Raw genomic sequence first — 22108 nt, 5'->3', positions numbered from 1 at the left:
CAGCAAAAAAAACAAAGACAAAAACAAAGACAAAAACAAAACAGAACAAAAACAAAAACAAAAACAAAAACAAAACAAAGCAAAAACAAAAACAAAAATAACAGGAAAAAACCCAAACAAACAAAAAAAAAACAACCTAAAGTTTGAATGAAAAAAATATCATTTAAATTTATTTCTTTATCTAAAATATATGTTCTTTGACAAAACAAACCAGCAACTACTTTTAGAATGTCCTCTACATTTATATTGAATTGTTTTAGAACTGGAGAAGGAAAATCTCCAATTTAGAAGTCATGTAAAATAGCAAAAAATGTACAGTTTAAATGTTACAGTTATATCTGTTTTATGTTTATTGTAATATTTTTATCTGCTGTAACCAGGCCATAACCATGCGCTGTGAATTAGTGTGTGATTATAAATAAAGGTTTCATAATGATTGAAAGTTGAATACCGCAAATTACCGACCAATTTTTTGTTTATCTTAAACATCATAACCAACGAGCCTCGTTGTTTTTATGAAGTTGAAACTAAATAACGCGAGTTGAAATTTTGCAACATTCAAATTTTACGAATTATGAAACATTTTTCTCTATGATTCCTTTAAAATATTCAGACGCTTGACATTTGGCTTCTGCAATAGCGGAACTTTTAGCGATCGATCTGTCTATGAGGTCACCAGTTGTTACGGGAGTACAACGAAAGAAACGTCACATATTGCTTTCCGTAGAAAATGATACCCAAACACGGAACAACCAATCGCGACGGCGAATTTTTTATATCACAGTGTCCCATGATATGATTTCGCAAAATATCTAGTCGTACAAGTATATAAAACGACCAAATCATTTGGAAATTATTGTATTGTATGGTACTTTTCCATTCCGTCTACATTCATACCTTACTGTCCAGATCTTGTTACAGAAAGTGTAATCAAGGAAACCAAGGTTATAGCGGTAATCAAAAGATTGTAATCCAAGAACAAAGACCAGAAATGGAAAACAGACAAAACAACAAAGAACATAAATTAACTAAAATCATACATACACAGTAACAAAAGCTAATGAGCAACTCGGACTCCACTAAAAACTGGGAGCATGGAGCATGTGCACCGGTAGGGTAAGCGAGAAAGCTTATGTTGAAATGGTAGATTAGAATACCGTGTATTTGTCTGTTCCTCTAACAAAACCCGGAATGATGTACAACAGTTATCATGTTATAAAAACGAAGAAAATGACTGCAACTAACTTGTACAATTCCGCATAGCATTTTACACGTAGAAGGCATATGGAATGGATTGGCTAAATATGTTATTTTTTAAGATTAAGAATGTTTGCCCTTTAGAATTACGTAGCTATATTTGTTTGAGTAAAAAGTATAAAACATCGCTTTTGAGTAATTGGTTTGGTTGAGTTGTCGTTCGTGTGTGGTTTAGACGTCATGATTAGTTCCTAAATAGTTTTTTTTTCATATATGAATAATTAATCAATGAAAAGTGGCCACATTAAAAAAGAGCAAAGAAAGTATTAACTAAAACTGAAAAGGTTACGTCACCCATGGATTAATGGTAGGTTATGCACGCTATAAAACCTGATTTAACCCACCATTTTGATAAAAATGTGGTACCAGGTAGGTCATTGTGGTTGCTACCGACGTTCCGGTGTTTGACTCCATACTGCCATTTGTTGTATGACTTTTCTTTATTACTATTCCTTTGGATTTTTTCCTATTTCAGTATTTGTGAATCTATCAACCATAAACGTATAGAGAAGGAAAACAAAACCCACATACACAAAGTGTATATTCTGATGACGGTACAAGTGTACTCATCATAATGTCAGAACAGAGATGATTTACATAAATTTTCTTTTCTTTTTCAGGAAGAGACCACATGAAGGTGCAGACCATTCTTAGACTTTAAGAACATGTTATTATAAGAAACAAGTTCTCAATGACAATCTGATCACTTATATTCAATTAAAGTTACTTATTATACATGTACTTATTCATATGCAAGTATCGAAAATGGAATTACAGTTTTAAACTATCTTATTTGTTTATTATTTATTAGAATACATGTCCTTGATATACAACTTCATATCAATGGGATAAAATATTCTAGCGGTGAAGTATGATTTCTCCCCATTCCAGACTCACTTCTCCCTATCACTCCTGGAAGGGAGAAGTCACTTCTCCTATTCACTGAATCCTAGATTTTACCCTGTGACCTCCCTGATATTTCTAATGTATAACTATTAAAATAAGAATACATGTAGAATAACACTGATAAAGTATTTAGGATTATTTAGAAAATGCCACTCAAACTGTAAGTTCAAACATTATTTGTGTTGTCTAGGAAATATTAAGACGCAAATGCGTATATCATGGTTTATTTCATTGTCCAGAGAAAATAACAAATACAATGACCCCAGTGACATAATGGCATTGCAAACAACACAATTAAAGGTTGAGACACATCTTAAACGTGGAACTGGAGTAATATGATTAACTGAAAAAATTAAGAAAAAAACACTATGTACTTTCTGTATTTACCAACAAATCCTATCATGTATGCCAAATTCAAAATTCAAAAAATTTACAATAGAAAAAGAAATATACTTTCGACAACTTTACTAAGAATGATCGATTCGCAGAAACAGTGAGTTCTACACAAAATGTTCGAGTGGTTCGTTCTAATTAACTATTCGTGTATTTCTAAAAATATCTGAAAAGTACTTTAACATTTATTATATTATTGCGGAAAGAAAGAAGCAAAAAAATTAGCATAGAAACTTACCAAACTAGAAGTATTTCCATGTGATCAAACACATTAATGTAACAAACATCAGGCATGTAACTCAAAAAACGAAAGTACTTCAATGCGAAGCATAACACTGTATGAGCAGATGAGCATCGAAAAAATGTTTTTGAAAAGTACATTATGCATAAGTTACATAGTCTTCCTCAATAGAACCTGAGGATGTAAAAAGCAATACGACGCTATATAGTTGTGTATTTGTTTATTAAATATAGTTTTTTGTCTTAATTTTTAATATGGGCGTATCGTCATGCGGTCAATTTCATTAAATATTTTTTTGTTTTTGGCTTGGAACAAGAAAGAACTGGGGTCAACCTCCTTCAATATAATAGTCATCGAGAATGCCATGATGACATCCTCTATACACTTAACCTACCGCTGCACCTGGTCTATCATGTTTTATTACTGAAAGTTTCACCTAGAAATTGAAGAGAACTGTAAATACAAGTTATGAACCTCCTTAACCAGTCGGTCAATGGTAAATTGCACTTTATTGTAGAAATCGTATATCAATAAAGATAGAAAATCAAAGTGGCAAATGCGAAATGATATGACTTAAAATTCTTCTCTCAACATTTTAAGACAACTCTTAAAATTATTTCCACAGGATTTAAGACAAATTCTAAAGATATCCTCTGAAAAAAAGAGCCTGAATCTCTCACCTAGGTTACTGAGACAAATTTAAGCAGCATTTTTTAACACGCAACAAAAAACCCATAAAGGGCAATAACTCAAACATTTGTCTACATATTTTCAATGTCAATTAGATCTCAGATAATGATGAACCTTTTTGCTTCGTCAGAATTTGGCTAGGCCTAACGTTTTTAGAGATTTTTACAAAACAACCGCACTTTGCCCCATATCTTCTAGTTTAGTAACAACGGCAATGTTTTTGACTGATAAAAAATCCTCGAATCATTTTGAGGCAGATTTCCAAAAGAAACATTATTCCAATTTTGGTTCTAAGCATTCCCTCCAGTATTGCCAGATGTAGTTATACACAAAAGTCCAAAAAGGGCAATAAATCAAACATAGCTCGACAGATGTACACAAAACTTTGACCACAAATAGCTCACATCATGCTGAACACTTTAATCATGTCAAAATGTAGCTGAACCTAATGCTTTGGAGATTGCTGTCTCACCCTTTTTTAAAATTTCAGTAACCACGGCCATGTTTTTCGATGGACCAAACTTCCTCTGATAAGTTCCAGAACCTTCACAAACATTCAAACTGCATTTCAGGTTCAAAGTTCACTATAGACGCTGCAGCCAGCCCTAAATGCAAGAATCTTGCAAAGTTTGGAAAAGTGATCGATTTTACATGATTTTATCCGATTTGATTCGAAGAGTGTCAGAGAATTTCAAAGAGCCTGTCTGCAGCAGTTAGTAAGAGATAAAAAAAGAATGCCGCTACGTTGTATTTGGGAGAAAAAGGAATCGACACGGAGAATCGGGATTAGGATTTACTTAGGCAAACACTGATAATAAAGCTTTACATTATCTATAAATGCTCAATAATCTGAAGTATGTTCACAATATTACCCACAGTGTCATTTAAATGTGGTATATTTCATCGTATGAACACTGACTTGTGATGTGGTCCATTTAAAATTAACACCAGCTGATGACACGATGTGATAAAAAAAAACCGAATATGGTGAAGGGTAACATAACCTAAATACAAAATAGTAAATACTTTCGGTGATCACCAAAATTCCTTCAATAATTGTTAAAGTAAACTCTGGGAGGCCTCGACAACACACTGATAAAGTCCAGGGTAACTGAACGATGACAATTCTTCAAAATCATAGTAAAAAGTAATATTACGACCAAAAGGCATATTAATGACCAATATCTCATGACGGTGGGTATACGTATGAAATCTGTGTAATGTAGTTTTATTAGGCCTTAACCATCCGTCGTTTAATGTAAGGTAAAAAATAAAAGGAAATAATATACAAACTTAAAATTCATTCAATAATACTTCAAATTCTCTCCACGGAAAACCCCAAAATAAATCATATAGTCAAATGAGATATCCGTTTAAAGAATGCTCGCAGTTCCTGAAAACTAGCTCAGAGCATATTCAAGATAGACAAAACCAACAAAATTACTAGCAGTAGAAATAATCGGTCACTACAATTTAATTGTGCTGGATTTGGAGTAGTAATGTCAAGTATTTAATGGGCAATATTGGATGTAGTGCAATAGCCAAAATGCATGTGGGGTCGGATATCTCTATTTGTGAAAACAAGCTTCACAGAAGAGACAATAATTTGAAAATCGTACTCTTCACAAATACATCTATTGAGGGCAATCGGTAAACCGAAAGGATTAAAAAAAAAGAATCTGCTTTATAGATTACATTTTCGAAAAAAAAACAAGAAAACAGGGTGGGCAATCCCAATTTGAATTAAGAACCTACAAGTTCTATCATATTTTTGTATCGAAGTTTTGTAACGATAAAAAAAACTAGTTAATATTTTTAGTAGTTTGTGATAACGATATCCCTGGTGCAAAACTTTTCTTTAAAGATTTTATTGCGTTCATTAAATCTGACAATTTATTACAAACAGGAGTAAAACGGACCAGTTGTGAAATATAAATACCATAATAGAACAGAATCATCTAGGAATGAAAAATAAACAATAGGAAAATCATAATCATCTCTTCAATTATTGTGCATTAATTACTTACACTTCTTATTTGTGAAAAGCAATACAAGAAAAAATAATTATGCATTTGTTTATTGAATACTGATTTGCAGCCTTGTTTTTAATATGGGCGTATCATCATACGGTCGAATTTCATTGAATAATATTTGTTCTTGACATGGTACCAAGAAAGACCTTTGGCTCCACCTCCTTTTATATAATAACCATTGAGATTGCTATGATGACATGCTGCATACCACCATCCACCACCATACACTGAAGGACAACCCCCGCTTTGAGAGCGATCTTTTGTTGAGAAAGGCTTAGAGTTGTGGAGCGCTAACGAATCCCCTGCGATTAAATAACATATAGAAATATAACAGATAACTATAAAATGTATTTTTTCTATAAAATAGTTTGACACGTGATTACCTATGTTTACTAAAGTACTTTCTATTATGTAACGTCACTGTTAGTTTTTACACAAAAAAAAAAAAGAAAGAAAAAAAAGTTTGATTTTATTACATTTTTTTGTGATTATATAAAGCGTATAAATTGCATGGTGCTAATTGTAATGTACACAATGTCATAACAAACTCTGACTTGTGACACGGTTAACTTAAAATAGGCAGATGATGAAGGGATATTTGTTATCCTGTTGTACTCTAGCGGAAATCAAAAGAAGGTAATCCCGGGACAAAGACCAGATATGGAAAACAGCCAAACACAACAAAGACCATACAATAAGCAAAATAAAATATACAATTAACAAAAGTAAATGAGCAACTTGGACTCTATGAAAAACTGGGAGCATGGTCCAGGTATCAAAGGATACTCTTTTCTCTCGTCACAACGACACAGCACTGTTCTCTTCTGATGTGAACTTGAATTGATAACACTGATGATTTGGGATGAAGGATAATTACCAAATAACTTAGCTAATATAATTTAGTCAGCATTTTGGTCATTCAACCAGTCAAATTCATTATCTCATCATTACAAAAGTGTGACAAAAAATTCCTGTTTAAAAGTTGAGACTGAAAGACAGTCAAACTGAAGTACAAATCGAGAAAAGGAACGTGACATTTCATGAACAATTCGGCGGTTGTTCATACAAAAGCAGAGGACGTTCACCCCACCGCAGCACCTGGTCCATACTCCCAATTTTAGAGGAGTCCTGGTTAGTTTCTTTGTACATATTGTTTCTAAATATTACGTATTCTATGTTCTGTGTGTGTATTGTCCCTGTCTACCCTTATAGTCTTAATCCGTTGAATATATTCTTTGATTTCCGCTCTTGCTTCCTTTCATTACTTTTTTCCAAATCCAACAGAAAACACCATTTGAAATGCTAATCATTAGTAAGCAGTTAAATAACAGACCTGCCGTCCCGCTGTAACCTCCAACAGATAAGCGATATTTTGACGATTCATCGGAGATCTAAAATATCTTGTACTTGGCGTACCAAGAATTTCCCTCCCAATCCGCTAAATCAATACGCAGTTCATACCTGCCACTTGAAGTTAGTCGGTGAATATTATCATTTCCTTAAATCAAAATAAACCGGTTAAACTAAGGCTTAATTGGATACATTTGATAATTAAAACAATAGTACCCAACATGTCTACTGTATACTGTTTATATACCAAAAATTAACATTTTAGTTCATGTTGAGGTATTTTTTTCATGGGTAGGGGTGGCAATTTTTCACCTAACCAGACTTGGAAAAGTTCAAATATTTATTACCTGGGCTCATTTGGAAGCTAAGAAAAATTTAATCTACAATATTCTAAAAAAAGGCAATAACAGGGGATATAGAAGAAATTCTGAAAATTCCCCTTTTTGCAATTTTACAGTAATTGTTACCCCAAAAAGAAAAACTTAGCGCTTGAATTGATCAGATATGTTGGTTACATCATTATCTTGATTATGAATGCCTACAATATGAGTTAAAACTTTTAACAAAAAGTAAAACAAAGTGGCGTATTTACACAAATTTGACACTTTTCGTTTGCTTAAATATACGTTTCATAGCGAGACAAAACTGCGAGACAACACTTTTCTATAAACTTAATCACCTCTTTTAGTAAATGCGTAGCGGTTCAGGCGGATAATGGAAGATTTGGTCATATAAACACTGTTGGTAGTAAGAAATACTGATGTTTGTTACTGACACAGCTTCTTTCCACGTCATAATGAGACCTCCACCTCAAATTTGAAGACAGTAGTAATCTCAATACAAATATATACGTCTAACAAGACGATTTTGATTTAAAAATTATAAATTTCCCTTTCTATGCTGTTTATATTACTCAGTTGTTAAGGTATGTTAATGCTGTTATGACCTATTCTTAAGACGCCACCATTGCAATGGAGACAGTCTTTTGAACTAGGTTTATAAGAAAAAACGTCCCATAAGCTGCCTAAAGAGATATAAAAAAAAAAAAAAAATAAAAGATTTATTTCCGAGTTCCATATTTAAAAAAAATATATTTAGTTGCTGACAAACAGATTATAGATGATGAATTTTTATAATGTCTACAAATTAATTTTCTGTAGTTTTTACTTGTATATAATTTTTTATCCTCAACTTGACGCACCTGTCATGCAAAATTCAAGATCTTTTGAACCTTGTGGCTAGAATTTACGTAAATTTCATTTTATTCAATTTTCACTAATTAATTGTTCATATCTTTGGTACTGTTTTGACCACTGGTTTTACAAATTTTGACTGGTGGCAATTTTATGCTGTCCATGTGTGTTGAAATATTCATGTACCGGAAATAATGAACCGTAATAAATACGTGAAGTTTAGCGCTATATAAAACTTGGTTTAAGCTATCTTTCAATTTCAACGTTTTTTTACCCTGACATTTGTAATACGGACTTTTCCATTAGACAATTCCTTTTGACTAATACCTTAATTATATCAGTTCTGTAATTTTGATGATGTTACCCTTCATAACATAATATATAAATCATTTGATAATTATTATGTGATTTTACTTACCACTTTGTAAGGCAAAATATTCCATTTCCAATGCTACCTTATTTTTCAAAAAGAGTTTATAACAAATTGACTGGTTAGATACATTTTAGCCGAAAAATGGTCAACATATTCCAAAAATATCATATAATATACCAGATAATAAAAAATCAAATACGTGGTTACAAGTAAATCATCTACAAAGCAGTTTACGTTACAAAATAAAAGTTCAACATAAGCTGATCGGACAGATAAAATACCCTTCCAGAAGTAAACTTACTGTCCAACCACCACCGTCAACGTCCATATTACAGTACGCTTTGAAGCTAGTTTTATCACTTGGCTTGATTACACACACACCGGACATTTTCGTCTTGTACTGTTTGCAATTATCCATCACCTTTGGCTTGTAATTTCAACACACACCTCTAAAGAAACAAATGTGTTCATACGACAAAGTAAATACTATTTTTATGATATCAAATCAATCGAATGCATTTACTTCTGATCATTAAGTTATTTTAACTGCTGCTCGTATACATAAATCCATAAAAAAGCAACATTTCATGTTTCATTCCTTAATACTAAACTTAACTTTAAGACAAAAGAATGATATTTATATAGTACAAATTGCTTGCCTTTCATATCCCGTTTTAACAAGCGAATGATTCTGGCAAATTCCTTTTTGCCTTTACTTTCTGAAAAAAAAAGTAATCAAATTTCAGTTTACCCAAATTGAACCTTCTGTTTTGAAATGCTTTTACACTGCAGATATCTATCAACCAATAAATATTTCCCATCTACAACACGTACCCGAAACCTTATTCTTCGTCATTGTCAACCGGAAGTTCCAAATTAAACGTTACAATAGTAACTATCAGCACAGCATAACCACATAAGTTTCCAATTACATGCTCGGTGGGTAGGTCAATCAATGTCAAGCATATTATCATTTTATCTGTTTGATGGACAATTACTTTACTGAAAGTGTTTTGAAACTGTAGTGCAGACATACAATTTAAAAGGCTGTAATTTTTTAAAATATAAAATATTATTTAGTAAAATGTATGTTTCGTATCATAAGACTATTATTATGGTCTTCAAAACGCTTACATAGATAAACAAATATATATTTATTCGTCATAAATAGCATATAAAAGTAATAAAACGAATTCTTACCTGAAATAATCCACCTTATTTCATCTCCAAGTTTCTTGTTTGTTTTGACGATTTCCTTGTAAATGTGTATACCTAAGGTTATATATAATGCGTATACCTAAGGTTATATATAATGCAACATTTAACGTCTTGTAAGTCATTTAGGAGACCAAAGTCACATTTAAAACTAGAAAAAAAGCTGGGAGCAAAACTCACTTTGTTACATCCCGATCCTCTCCCAGGAAAGAAACATATAGAAAATAAATATGTCATTAAGGTGGAGAAAAAAAATGGAAGTTACAAATAGTTTGTCATAGTTTCATCGAATTCCATTCAGTGATTTTAGAGGAGGTGTGGATTAGAAAATGGCCTCCCCTCGACTATTCACACGGGAAATCAAGATAGTTTAAACAAATTCAATTCGGCGATTTTGTATAGGGTTACTGATTAGGAGATGGTCTCCTCTCAGTCTTTGAACGACGCAGTCAATATTTTGCATCAGGAAACCCCATAAACCATTCAGATAAAATAAAATAGCATTAGAGGAGGTGCATGATGACATCATGTGATACAGAGTTTGTGTCATCAAATATCATTCAATGGTTGAGATGAACTGCGGATTAAATTTGACCCGAGATGATCATTTATATAAATAAAAATCAGTTTTTTATATAGTTAAAAACACTTTGTTTATTTCTAGATAAACACATAACTACACAAGATCTGTTTATATCGTGAGCTACTTATTACCCAATTCAAATGTAAATGTGAAAAATGTCTAAAACATGCACAGTGTTTTATGTATGATCTACCTTCTCTTCGTTGCAGTATAACAACTTAGTTATTTGGATTTATTTTTTATAACAAGTCGTTTACCTGTAATCAAGGAAGATAATTGCTGTCCTAATCTGTTTGTTTTTAAACTTGAACGGAGCTTACTTATATGATCGTCAAATTACTTACTGTCAAGTACTGATTTCGTGTCTTTTAGCAGTTCTTGAACGGTCATTTTCGGGTTATTTTTAGACAAGTTCCTAAAATCAAGACAAAAAATGCTATAACTGTTACAACGCAGATAGTGTTCATGCATGATGACCTCAAAGCCTTTTTCTTTATCGGTAAACGTTCAGAAGATGGTTATTTTTGTACTTGATATATACATTGTTTTTCAGTTATGTCCGGTACAAATTTACCAAAACCTGAGAGAATAAGCATATATTATAGCGTCATTAAAATAGACGTTGTGACTTTTGTGAGGTGCACCTGACAGGTGTTTTATTTGTCATGCGTTTAGAGGATTTAAATGTAATGGGAATCATATTAAACATAAGATAATAAACAAACTATAAATAAACTTGTGAGACAACAATTAAGGACATCCTTGATTTATTATTTTTATAATTTTCCTCCTAAGGTTAGTTTTACGATAGAAATTTTACAAATCCATATTTTCTCACAAAAAAGAGTATAAAACAAATTAAATAACATCTTGATATAACATTGTATTTGTTATTTCTAATGCTATTTTTTTGCATTGTATGCGAAAAAAACAAACAAACAAGAAAAAAAAACAAAAAAAACAAAAAACAAAAAACAAAAAAAAAAAAAAAAAAAAAAACAAACAAAGGAAATAAAATTAAAATAAAAAACAGCATTAAAGTATTTTTTTACACATTTATTATATTATATCTTTTTACCTAGAAGATCATGCATTATATCGTCTACCCTGGTGTCATTGTCATAAGCCTTTCTCATCCGTTCAGAAACTATGTAGTTAAATAAAATAAACAATTTAATGAGAACTTTGAATGACTTCAACGCAACTGTGAAAGTAACTACAAAAAAAAAAAAAAAAACGCCAATGCCAAAATTCGTCATTCATATGAAACAAAATTAATACATTGCAATACAGTTCAATTATTTAACAGCTTCGACTAAATTGAATATACGAAACACTTAAAACATTGCTTTAAATGTAGAATGTTTCTTACTGTGTGTTTTCTTTCTTTGTCATATACTCAGGAAAAGAACAGCAACATGATAGGTCTTAAAATATTTTCTTACCTTTGTGGCCACTTAAACAAACTGTATGTAAAAACAGAAGAAAAAAAGGATTAAACACTATTACTGCCATGGTGCGATCAACATCGGAGACATGTAAGCTTAAACAAGTATTGCGGTTCAAGTTCCTATACCACTCAAATCAATACAAGATGTGAAATCTAATTATTGCATTGCGTGATGCGGTAAAAAAACAAAAAAAATCTCTTCTTCCTTGTTTACAATAATAAACTGATATGTTTGGTATAACTAACTGAAAATATATTACATATATTTTCGTAACCATTCATTTCAATATTTCAATTTTTTTATATCCAAAGCATAATTGACGTCAAGTTAGGTTAACGTCCCAAGAAAATAGTATTATGAGTTCTGGCGGGAGAAAGTCCGAGTGGGCAATTTCTCACACATGAAGCAATGGATAAATCTACGTTACCTTTATTGAAAATAATATCTATTACACATTTAGGTATATACTACTGTAATACTATAATATCTCTTGAAATAACACCCTTAATTTTCATATGTGGAAAACAAAACCAAACGACAAAACATAATGATCTTTATGAGAACTGTCATTCTTTTGTCTGTTGCAAAATTCCATCAGTCATTGCGTATAAAGTTTCATATCACAGTTTACACATGGTATGCCATAGCCTGTCAAAGCAACAATGACTTTTGTACCTAGCTAACGTATTTACATATACGCTTTTGGATCTAAAGACTTAAATCATCACTTCAAAAACTATACGATAGACATCTTGACCACGTATTTCGTTATGACATGACCATCTCCAGCATGAGAAATTATATGTTTACAATGTCATAGCTTCTCTCTTGTTTTGATTCGGTTTGTGTGCATGAGTGAGCAATACAGTTATATATAGCAGAATAAATAATCGAACAATAAGTTATATTAGCATTGGTTGATTAACACAAGTGTGCATTATGCATATTTCCTTCACAATTATCTCGGTGAAAAAAATGTCCTTGCATGGATCGGACCGTTTGTTGAAAATCTGTTGTTCTCCCGGGAGAAAACTAAAAAATCATCCGTTACAAAATATCAAATTGAAATAATTTATTATAGCGAATAAGTTATCTCTCTCTCTTTATTCACACCATGCAACATTGTTCAATTAATAAATATAACCCAGGTGTGAATGGAACCGGTGGTTTCTGCGTTATTTTAATGGGACCTTGTTGTGGCTCCACCTTAACAACATATGTCGGAAAACCTACATGACTGTAACTGGAATATTACTAGATTTCGAAATCCCTATGTGACAGGTGATTTTTGCGGAAACAGACTTGCTTGTACTTCCGTATCCCCTGACATCACTCCAGTTTGTGTATATCGTCTCGGTATCCTGTTTTTACGTTTAGGCCATGTATATGAATTTTGATTTATGTGCCTATTGTCCTTTTGTCTGGTGGTAATTTGCTGATATCTTATTAAGGGATGCTGTTACAAAAAAACTTTTTCCAACCATTTCGTTTGAAACGCCTGTACCAAGCCATGACCATTGCGGTATCAGTTGCTCCGCTGGTGTAATATCTATTTTGCCAGATTTATGTTTGAATTGACTTGATAAGTGTTCGATAATGTTGTTGTTACCCTTATTTTCCTGAATCCATAGGTAAACTTTCAAAAATAATCCACTCTTTCAACTTTTGCTATGTAGTTAGAAATGCAATTACTGATCTAATGATCAAATCGGGAAAAGAGATATCAAATGTTACAAACTTGCCAAATTAAGGACATTCCGGAGAAATGAAATTAGCCACTATGTACTTGAATCGGTACAGGCATTTTCAAGTAAAATGGTGTGTTAAAACCAGGCTTTATGACTGGCCGAAGCAGCCATTTCTATAGTGACTATAACAGTTCTGGTGTAAGTTTGTGTTATACACACTGGAATTGAGGAAACTGTAGTTAACTCTGTTTTGGAGTAGACGAACCGTGAAGTTTTATTTCGTGCTCCGAAACAGTTATTGATCACATTATCTTTTTTTTTTTCATTTGGCTCTTTCGCATGCGGATAAAAAATATACAGATTGTACCTGAAAATTGGAATTTTGCAAAAGGTACGTTCTTGATTTTGTTTGATTTTGTTTATTGTAGTGGAAGATAAATGTATGATTTTCTCATAAGTACAATTCTGAATTCAGAAATGATTGTTGTTTTGAAAGAGTAACCAAGGTGATAGCGGAAATCAAAAGAAAGCAATCCAGGGACAAAGCCCAAACATGTAACACAGACATACACAACAAAGAACATTCAGTAACTAAAATAATACATACAAACAAGTAACAAAAAAATGAGCAACTCGGACTCCACCAAAAACTAGGAGCATGGACCAGGTGCACCGGTAGGGTAAACGTCCTCTTCTTTTCTAGAAAAAACCCGCCGAGTTGCACAGAAAAAGTCAAGTCCGTGTTAGACGAAAGAGGAAAGGGAAACTATGACACGATGAACAAATCAGTTTTCTTGGCGCAGATGGATACATTGTAAGGATCAACGAGTTCATCCTAATTAAAATATATCAACATAGTCTCAAGTACAATAATCAACTAATAGGTAATATAGTACATGTATTCAATGCATAACAAATATAAATAGAATATAAAAATTTTCATCAGACACTTGGTAGTATTTTCCTTTTTTTTTGTTATTCCTTTTTATAGACAGTCTTTTCTACGACATTCAATATACAATATATTGTGTATTTAAAAATCTAATATGAATTAATGAAGGACGAATGAATGTGCCTTTGTAGTTCATGATTTAAAAAAAATACAAAACGTAGTTTTTTAAAGGAAAATTAAATATCTATTTACGTCCAAAATTATTTCACTATACAATAAACTTATATAGCGCATTTCAGGTTCATATTCAATTCTTGAAATTATTCATTTTTCGTGCTGTAAAAAAATGTCCTGAATTATGGAAATGAGTTTAAAATAAGTTTAAGAGGGTAAACACAATTTGCAACTTTTATGCACGATATGTTTGTTAACAATTATGTTATTACACAATTACTTTTGTTTATTGTAACAACGTTTTATTCATTTTTTGCATTATTATTATTTAACATGAAAAAAAAATGCCCCGAGTTAAATACCATTCTGTGTAAGAATTAGGCAATGGGTGCCACATCATTTTCCACATTAAGTCATTTTTGCCTAAAATATATTTAGTACATCTAGAAAACAGCCAAAAACCTATTTAAGTTTATCCTGAGGCATCTGTGACGTAGATATTTTTCAACTGGTTACATAGGGAAAGAGTGTGGGGAAATTTTCCCGCCATATGTCCGAAGTGCATTTCGACAAATTTGTCCTATCGATATCTTAAAAAGGCAAATTTTACAAACACTTTTATGATTATTTCTGGTAGTTATCAGGTATAATTAATTGATTATTGCAATAAAATCTCTACGTTTTCTACTTCATGTGCCCATTCTTATATACATTTTGCCCGGTTCTTAGACGGTGAAGTACTTAATTCTTTACCGATTGTTAAATTCAATATTAGTTCTACAATCTTAAATGTAATACAGGTTAAAGTTATGCAGAACACATGAAAATACTGTTTAATGTACATAGTTTATTTTCTTGCAAATGAGTCAAAATATGACAGAAGTATACAAATGTTTTAAACATAATGGCACTTTGTTCGATGAGAAACTTGAACTACCAATTGTTTAGAGGTGCTTGGACAGCAAGGAAAAACAGGAGGATGCTTACACTACCGGTAAACCTTGTTAAAGCTCCCAGTTTGTAGTGGAGTCTGAGTTGCTCATTTAATTTTGTTGCTCTGTACGTATTATATCGGTTATATACTGTTCTTTGTTGTGTGTGTGTGTCTCTGTTTTTCATATCTGGTCTTTGTCCATGGATTACATTCTTTTTGATTTTCCGCTACAATCTTGGTTCCCTTAATTACTCTTTCAATCAACACACACACACACAAAAAAAAAAAAAACAAAAAAAAAAAAAAAAAACTAAATGCACACTTAGAGATGAAAAGCAAATACCTATTAAAATAATGTTAACAACAAAATTACCGAACACTAATCCGATTCATAATCAAGTCAAGTAAAAAAAACAATATGGAAAAATATGTATTTCACCATCGGTGCAGCTGGTAACGCAATGGTCAAGACTTTTGACAGGCATTTCAAACGAAATGGTTCATTAAGTCTAGGTTTTATAGCGCAAACCTCCCTCTTCTATTTCACTGTAAATATTCTGGTGGTGATTAAATAGCATGTACATACTATTGCGTCATAATCAGTAAAACATCGGTCACATCAGCAGAAAGAAAAGTTTACTAAAAAACAGTCATTACTCATTATTTAAGAAGAAACAGATTATTTTTCAACCAAGGACTGATATATAAAAGAAAAAGAGTTTGGAAAGAGACCTTTTGTAACGCATTTCTTGATACCCTTGATTCAGGAGTCTGTTACCCAGATATATATGGCGTTCAAGGAAATTAAATAAATTAGTAATTGCTCTGGCTTAGCGAATCAATTTTGAAATATAAAAATAAAAAACACCATATGCAGGAGATGAAGGTATATTGCAGCACAGGTAAGGAAAATTTATGATAATAAAATTAAAGTCGTCTCTTTTATCATAAATCTAAGTGCCGAGACGACTACTGTTGACAAATTAACCAAAGGTAGGGTTGTAAATGGAAAATACATCATCAATATATCTGTATGTAAAGTTGACGGATTTAGCATCTTTTACAATATTTCTTTACAAGATTCTGAAGATATTCATTGTTGTGTGAATATAAAAACAAGTCAGCTAGGAAAGGAGCACAGTTAATGACCATTGGAATGCCAACTTGTACTTCCAAATGTGACAGATCAATGAGGAATTGAGGAATCAATAAGGAAATCAAGCATGTCGACAACCTGTTTTTCTGTGTAACACACTTTACACTTCTGCGATGTTTTAGAAAAAACTGAGAGTAAGTAAAAACAAAACATTCAATATTATAATTATAGAGTTCACTGTTTTGCTTTTTACTGTTTCCGAAATCCATGTTGACGATTTCAAACTTTTTGGTTGTTTCTTTTAAAGTTATCTCCAAGAATTTATTATTAATGCAAATATTAAACAAAGTCCTTCTAATGGAATCTACTGGTCTTTTTCTTTTTTTTTAAATTTCTATTCAGTGTGAGTGAAGATATATTTAGATTACAGAAAAAAAATCCATGTAACACATGGTAGTTATTTAAGTACAACCCTGCCTTTGAACAAAGCAAAAGCTTATGATTCATGCATTTCTTTATCCCAAATATTTTTTGATTGGCTATCTTTCAGTAGACCTCATGGAGGCTGTTTTCAAAACTAAAGGTACAAAATGAAAGTTGCCCACTAGAGATATTAAGTGACACTCCAGGTAAGAATCATGCAAAATGTGATTCATGGATGAAAAGCCTGCATATTTTATTTTTGATATTTTGTTTGAATTGCCATGGTAAACAAAAATTAACATTCGGGTTTTCATATACCCCGTGTTCTTAAGAGATAAAAATTATAAAGAATGCACTGTAGATTTCAAAATTAAGGGAGATAATTCTGTAAATGACACTCAAATATAACAGAATCTATTGGATTTTCAATGTTGATTATCTCCTAAGGGCAGACAGATGTGAATGAATAATTACACATTTTATAACATAGACCCATATAACAACATAATTTCAAAAATGAAAAATATGTAGCCTTTTTGGGGGTGTATCACATTTTTCAAATTTTGCATGATTCTCACAAAGGCAGCTGCTTAACACCTAAAATGATGTAAGGTTTTACTACAGAAGAGTACAGGAAAATTTCCTGCCCGAATTTGTACGCTACAATCAGTCAAAAATATTTCACGATAAGTAGCTGATCCGAGTAAATGAACATAAAAAGAGTTGTTTTCAGGACGAAACGAACGTATTTGAACAGTTTCATTGATGATCTTCAGATACGGTGAATCATTACATTCCTGGAATTTATTACTGAAACAACTATATTTTTGGTATTAAAGCATGTTCAAAAGGAAAACGCACTTTTTATTGAGAACTACCACAAAGCTAATATTATTTAAAAATAGGTCAGCAAGACGATTGTTGAAATTTAAAATGACCTTGAAGGGCGACGTTGCATTCTCCAAATAACTTTTGTGTACGCCACTGGATCTTGAATAATCAGTGTTAATGTTACAATTAGAAGCAAAATGTATGAGTTGAGACACAAAATGTTCATACTCTGGAGCTGATTTTTTGGTATCGTTTAAGACGAAGTTGAGCAAAACTTAAAAGAGAATCAATAAACATTTTGCGGCAACTGAAGTAAGTAATGAATTAAAATTGAACTTGAACAGTTCTGTCTAGACAAAATAGTTTCACTAAAATAATTTGCACTGATCCTATTTAAAAATGGTGAAATTACAAAATGAGTCTTAATCTTTTATAAACTAAGCACACGCCATTATAATGTTCTATCCTGTGGTTATATCCCAATCTTAAGTGAAAACAAACATTTTTTAAATTATGTTTTTTTTTCATAAAAATTATTTAATTAATTATTCGAGCTGTAGGACGCGAACTTCCTACATAATTTTCAATGTATGCTTAAGAGTTGTAGGCATTTGCAAAGGTAAGTTTTAAAAGTAAACAATTGGAAAGGAAAAAAGTGTTAAATGCAAATATTTTGTTTTCTTTAATACGTTATGATCAACATCTTCGTTATATTAACAATAGAATTTAAGCTACTTGAAGCTTCAGGACGTATACTTTTTTTGCATAAATCAGCATGATTCCTTCATCGTGTAGCAAAGTTATCAATTGTTATGGGTAATATATATCCAAGGAGGTTCTAGTCATGTTAAGTCAAGCAAAATGATTAAAGAGGTAACTGTAAGAATATACGCTATCTTGTTAATGGTTATTATAATTTGCTGTTGTGAGAACACGTAAATGTTCTTTATATGCTTTTGTGACATGGCTTAGGTTACATTTTTATGTAAGGAAGATCAAAAGTAAGGAATAGTCTATGCAATAAGTTTCATTCCGGACAGTCACATGGTTAAATAAATACAAAATATTTAAAAAATAAGAGTTACTGTTTGCGTAATATCCTTTCTAAAGGTCCCAAGTACCGTGAACCACGCTCCATAAATTGGAATTATAACTTTAAAGTTCATATGGATGCCGTCGAGGACTATGGAGAAAATGGATAAAACGAGAACAAGAAGACATTGATTCTCTGTCAGAGTGGTTGAAGGCCGTGAGGTCTTTAATTTTGAAACGAATGAAAGTTTTAAGTAGGTCAATGAGTGCCAAGGCTACATCAGTTTTCAAAGACCCCGATGTAGCAAAAACATTGTCTACTATACATGACAAATATGTTGTCGTACCAGCAGACAAAGCCCAAAACAACATTGTTTTTCTCTGCAAAACGTTTTACATCCAATGTTAATTATCAAAGATAGACGTAGAAAATAATAGCAGAGATGAGACCTACACTGCTACCACTCTTTCCAAAGAAGAGATTGTGGAAAACCATAAATCTGTGCTATCCTCTTTTGGTCTCTCTACCAAGGACGATGATTTTGATTTACCGTCTATGTACTGGATTCCTAAACTTCACAAGAATCCATACAAACAACGTTTCATGGCTGGATCTACAAAATGTATCACCAAACCTCTTTCAAAACTTTTAACTTCTATACTCACAACTGTCAAAGAGGGTCTACAGTTCTACCACAACACTTGTTACTCCCGTAGTGGTGTTAATTCAATGTGGATCCTGAAAAATTCAAAAGATCTTTTGGAGACAATCAGTTCAAGACTAATAGCATTAAAACCTATGATTTTTCAACACTGTATACTTCTATTCTCCATACTCAGTTAAAATCCCGACTTAAAAACATTGTACATCGTTGTTTTTCCAAAAAAAGATGGTACACCTAGATACAAATATATAGTTCTTGGTAGAGATTCCTCATACTTTGTAAGAAATAATTCCAAATCATCTTCCAAATATACAGAGGAAGATGTTTACAAAATGCTGGAATTTTTAATCGACAACATACTTGTCCAGTGTGGTGGACGTGTTTTTCAACAAACGGTCGGCATTCCAATGGGAACAAATTGTGTTCCTTTACTAGCTGACCTATTCCTTCACTCTTATGAGGCTGACTTTATAGCTGCTCTGGTCAGAAAGAAAGAATATTGTTTGGCTAGATCCTTCAATCTCAATTTCCGCTATATAGATGACGTGTTATCTTTAAACAATCCTAATTTCGGGGATTTGATACATCGCATCTCCCCAAAAGAACTTGAGATAAAAGATACTACAGACACTGTGAAGTCAGCCTCATATCTTGACCTACACTTAGAAATCGATGATAAAGGAAAACTATTGACCAAACTTTACGACAAACGTGATGACTTTTCATTCAGAATTGTCAACTTTCCTTTCATCTGTGGCAACATCCCTTCGGCTCCTGCGTATGGAGTGTTCATATCACAACTCATACGTTATGCCAGAGCTTGCGGAAACTACGCAGACTTTTTGTATCGCGCTAGAACTCTAACAAATAAGCTTATGGGACAGGGTTATGTTGCTACAAGATTGAAGTCATCACTACAGAAGTTTTATGGTCGTCATCATGAACTCGTGGATCGTTATGGTGTATCCATCAGCACCATGAAAACTGATTTAATCAACGGGTCATAGTTTTCCTTTCTTCGTTTGCCTACCCCGGACTTGGCTTTTTATGAGCAACTCGGCGGGTGTTTCTAGAAAAGCAGAGGACGCTTACCCTACCGGTGCACCTGGTCCATGCTCCCAGTTTTTTTGTGGAGTCCGAGTTGCTCATTTACTTTTGTTACTTTGTATGTATGATTTTAGTTACTTTATGTTCTTTGTTGTGTATGTCTGTTTTCCATTTTTGGTCTTTGTCCCTGGATTACATTCTTTTGATTACCGCTATTACCTTGGTTCCCTTGATTACTCTTTTAAAGAATTTAACTGGATAAGTTTTTTTTTCTGTTTGCAATAAACTAAAACAAAGATGTAACATTATTTCATAATTGAAATAGTAACCAAGGAAACAAAGAATCTAGCAGAAATCAAAAGAATTTAATCCAGGGACAAAAACCAGACATGGAAAACAGACAAGCACAACAAAGAACATAAAATTACTAAAATAATACATACAAAGTAACAAAGGTAACTAGGACACTAAAAGTGGGGGACATGGACCAAGTGCACCGGTAGGGTAAGCGTCCTCTACTTTTCTAGAAATACCCGCCAAGTTGCTCATAAAAACACATGAAAAAATTGAATTGTAAATCACTCGTCAATGTTTTGTGAAATGTGTATACTTTCATGTTGTGAGTATGAAAGGTTGAAAAGCACTCACCGTAAGTCAATCAAAGTAAATGATATTGGATGATTTTCTAGAGTATTTTTTTTTCAAAACAAACACTCTGTACCAAGATTATCTATATTTTTCTTTTTGAAGGTTCAGAATGCTTTGTGTATGACACAAACTGTATTCCGATCTACACTGGGACAATTGGTGTTACTGCTTCCGGTGCTCCTTGTCAAAGTTGGGATTCTAACACACCACATACAGTAGAACATTTTCCGGTTGGAGATGGGAATGAAAACTACTGCATACAAGTCGACAATGAAAAATCTTATGGTGCTACACGTCGGACCCAAATAACAAATTGGAAGAATGTGATATTCCCGAATGCGGTATGTTTGGTTGTATTTCAGGAAAAGTAACAAGATTTAAATAATAAAAAAAAAAAAAAAAACATTTTTGCCATTCCGAAAACAAATTGAGCGTTGTAGGGAGAAAATATAAATTCTCCTTCACATTTGAGTTGGAAATTTCTGTTTGAATTTTCCCGGCATTGTTCTATATTGTTTGTAGTGTTTTTGTTTAGTCTGAATCTGTCGTCTTTTATTTCTTATTACGTAGTGAATACTTTTCCCTGTTTAACGATGTAATACTGTTTTTAAATACGCTTACATGCCCGAACTATAATTCCCTTCCAAATTTAAAATAACACAATAGTCAACAGTACATTTGTCTCAACTTTAACCTTTCTCAATATTGATAACGGTTGATGGACGATGTGTGTGTGTGACTTCCAACTAAATAGCTTTTACGATGATTCTAAGTGCATGAACAATCGTTTTGGTATAAACAATACTTCATTATCAGAATAGTACTCTTGAAGCGCGCAATAATTGTTAAAAAAGCACCATTTGACCTGATTAGATTATTTATTCTCTTTTAATCAATTCCGTGGTTTACTGTTCGATTTATAGAGGACAGAAATAATAGTAAATGAATTTAAATATCTATTCATTACCTGTTTTTGAACGTCTTTTCAGAGGT

The 22108-nt window shown here is 32.3% G+C and overlaps 1 long non-coding RNA gene and 1 pseudogene across 3 annotated transcripts; both read right to left on the bottom strand.

Moving 5' to 3' along the window:
- Nucleotides 1–5548: 5548 nt before the first annotated feature.
- LOC148626634 (ryncolin-1 pseudogene) lies at nucleotides 5549–8506 on the bottom strand (annotated as a pseudogene). The gene is made up of 3 exons (XR_015920155.1): nucleotides 8482–8506; nucleotides 6854–7018; nucleotides 5549–5822 (listed from the first exon to the last, which is right to left on the bottom strand). The product of XR_015920155.1 is annotated as a ryncolin-1 pseudogene (transcript).
- Nucleotides 6894–11838, bottom strand: LOC148626633 (uncharacterized). Of its 2 annotated transcripts, XR_015920125.1 has the most exons (6): nucleotides 11680–11838; nucleotides 11313–11381; nucleotides 10579–10649; nucleotides 9637–9708; nucleotides 7550–9155; nucleotides 6894–7018 (listed from the first exon to the last, which is right to left on the bottom strand). It is a non-coding gene; the product is annotated as an uncharacterized LOC148626633 (long non-coding RNA). The 2 variants fall into 2 exon arrangements; XR_015920126.1 differs by lacking the exons at nucleotides 6894–7018; nucleotides 7550–9155.
- Between the last annotated feature and the right edge of the window lie 10270 nt (nucleotides 11839–22108).

This window comes from Perna viridis, chromosome 2 (genome assembly GCF_037379345.1).
Source record: "Perna viridis isolate PV_CMFRI_1.1 ecotype Kerala chromosome 2, ASM3737934v1, whole genome shotgun sequence".
In the NCBI taxonomy this organism is placed as follows: domain Eukaryota; kingdom Metazoa; phylum Mollusca; class Bivalvia; order Mytilida; family Mytilidae; genus Perna; species Perna viridis.
The sequence above is the reverse complement of the archived record's forward strand: the minus strand, read 5'-3'. Positions and strand labels throughout refer to the sequence as shown.